This window comes from Helicoverpa armigera, chromosome 23 (assembly GCF_030705265.1).
Source record: "Helicoverpa armigera isolate CAAS_96S chromosome 23, ASM3070526v1, whole genome shotgun sequence".
In the NCBI taxonomy this organism is placed as follows: Eukaryota; Metazoa; Arthropoda; class Insecta; order Lepidoptera; family Noctuidae; genus Helicoverpa; species Helicoverpa armigera.
Genome location: NC_087142.1, coordinates 1,718,286 through 1,720,949, shown reverse-complemented (window position 1 = coordinate 1,720,949; position 2,664 = coordinate 1,718,286). Strand labels below are relative to the sequence as shown.

The following is a 2,664-nucleotide window of genomic DNA, read 5'->3' as shown; positions in this document are numbered from 1 at the left end:
TGTTTTTTTATTGAATTAAGGTCTTTTTCTATTAAATCGATAGTTGGGTCAAGAAATAATATTTGGTAATTTTTCAGGTCCAGATACTACCTTGCATAAGTTCCCTGATCCAGAAAAAGAGTTGGATAGATTTAATTCTTGGATTTTTGCAATTGGTGGAAATGTTTTAATGATGGATCCCAAGTCTATCTTTAAAATGGAAGAATTTGCCACTCACATTTTAACCCAAAATTTTATACTGCGAGCAAAAGACTTAGCAAAATGCAATTCCATCATTGTTTTATCAGGTATGACAATAAATGTATGCAATAACTATTTCTAAATATACCTACTGTTAGCAGAATTGAACTTGTGACTCTTCTCTCAGTTTTTTAGTTGTTCAAGCAGTTTTAGTGCATATGAACTGGCCCCACACTTACAAGACTGAAACCATATGAACTTACACCACAAATAGCTTCTCATATAAAAATTTAAATGGCCATATTAGAGTGTCTACCAGTAATTTTAACAATTATCAGATGATCATCACCTTAAACAATCATGACATTTATTAAAAAACATACTCTATTCTATTTCAGGTGTTCACTCATCTTTGCCTGTTCAGCCTGCTCCATCAATTGTTGAGCAACCTACCCCATCAACATCTAAAGGTACTACTAGAATTGAGGAGAACTAATCAAAAACCGATAAATCCATTTTGAACTCTTTTTCATAAAATGATAAAAACCTTCTAGCATAGTGTAATATATACTCTTTTAGTGTAAGAAAAGAAACTATTTTTAATGAAAATTTTATAGTAAAACTACCAATAGATATGATTGTTATTAAGGAAATATTAGACAAAGAAATATGGAGATAACGGCTTTTGTTCAAGCCATTTTAGATTTACCAGGCTTAGATCGAGTCTGGATTTATCCACAATTTGATCCAACCAACTTAGATTAATTTTTTATTTCAAACTGATCTAGAGTTAAACTGATTGTGATTCTGCCATTTTTGGCAATTCTATCCGAAAACGAAATCCATATTAAAATATTAATTTGACTAAATAATAATTTACTGAACTTTCGTTTAACTGAACTGTATTCTATTTTAGGTATCCACTCATCATTGCCCTTACAAGATGTAACTAACATGACAAGGGAAACCATGTTTTCGGGTCAGAGATGTGAACAGGTGCTGCAGCCAACTGTTCTACCTCCAAATCAGCCGGCTCCATCAATATTTGAGCAACCTGCCCCACCTACATCCAAAGGTACCTTTTTTATTCAATTCATTGTTACATGTAGCATACTGATTACATTTTTTCGCAAAAGTCGGTTCGTGCAGTGTTTGAGTATATTTATGTTACTGTAAAACCCCGATCTACGGTAAATCCTAAGATTAACCAGTAAAACCTAAGATTTACTAACCCTTAGTGGTAAAAGTACGAAAACTTTACGGACTTTTACCACTGAGAGTTGGTAAATCTTAGGTTTTACTGGTTAATCTTAGGATTTACTAGATCGGGTTTTACAGTATACATTAGGTGGTCCAAAATTTTCATTTTATTTTTTCAATATAGCCACCCCGTAAATTTGTTACACGTATCTATAGTATTAACCTAGTAAAATTACAGCAATCTATCTTTAGTGGAAGGGGTGCTCAATCAAGTTTTATTTTTAATTTTTCTAAGAAATGCCTGATTTTGACTTTTTTTTTAATTTTTTGAGGAAGATTAGCAATTTATACTCCACGTAGTGGAACAAAACACAAAAATAATTTCTATAGAGACATCCAAAAAGACATAGTACACATAATTTTAGATTAAGAAAAAATAACTTTTTTGCATCTAATTGTTTCATGACCTACTTTGTTTTTTTGGATTTGCAATATTTAAATACTATTTTTTAATAAAAGAAGTTAATAAAAAAAAATGTTTCATTTAAATTCTGACTTTCCCATATTAATTTTTTTTTTCATAAAATTAGTTTACTTTAAAGTCGATGAGCACCCCCTTTAACATAAGATAGGGGGCTGAAATTTAAAATGGATAATAGTATAGATATGTGTAACAAAATAATGGGGTGGCGAAAGTTCTACCTGAAATTTTTTTTTTCGCCATACATTTGTGGACCACCCTAGTATACATATTATATTATTATATATGTATACAGTTACATATATACACCCACAATACAGGAAAAATTCCTAGTGTGGGGAAATGTTTCCACTCTTCCTTGTAATCAATAATGACATTGAAAAGCCAAAAGATAGCAGTTATAGTAATGAAATGAATGATAGTGTTGCTTCATTTTCAGACTCATCATACTATTATAACTGAGCTATCCAGAACTAAAGTCATAATTCGTATTTTCAGGAAAACAAGGTGTCAAAAGAAATATTTTCAGTTTTGACACAGAGACAATTATGCTAAAAAGTAAAATAAAAAAATTACAAGGACAAAAGGATTCTGCAATGACAAGATTGAAGAAAGCATTAAAATTGTCAGAAAATGCAACATTTAAGAAAGCACTTAGCAAATTTTCACCAGCAGCAAATATTTTCACCATGCTACAATTTCGAGAGTCAGGGAAGCATAAATTAGGTTGCCGATTTAATAAGGACGAAAAAGTGATGGCCTTATCCCTGTATAAACAGGGGCCCAGAGCATATCGCTGGCTA

The 2,664-nt window shown here is 31.3% G+C and overlaps 1 long non-coding RNA gene across 1 annotated transcript; it reads left to right on the top strand.

Moving 5' to 3' along the window:
- The first annotated feature begins 529 nt into the window (after positions 1–529).
- Positions 530–2,664, top strand: LOC135118531 (uncharacterized). The gene is made up of 3 exons (XR_010277650.1): positions 530–650; positions 1,097–1,255; positions 2,360–2,664. It is a non-coding gene; the product is annotated as an uncharacterized LOC135118531 (long non-coding RNA).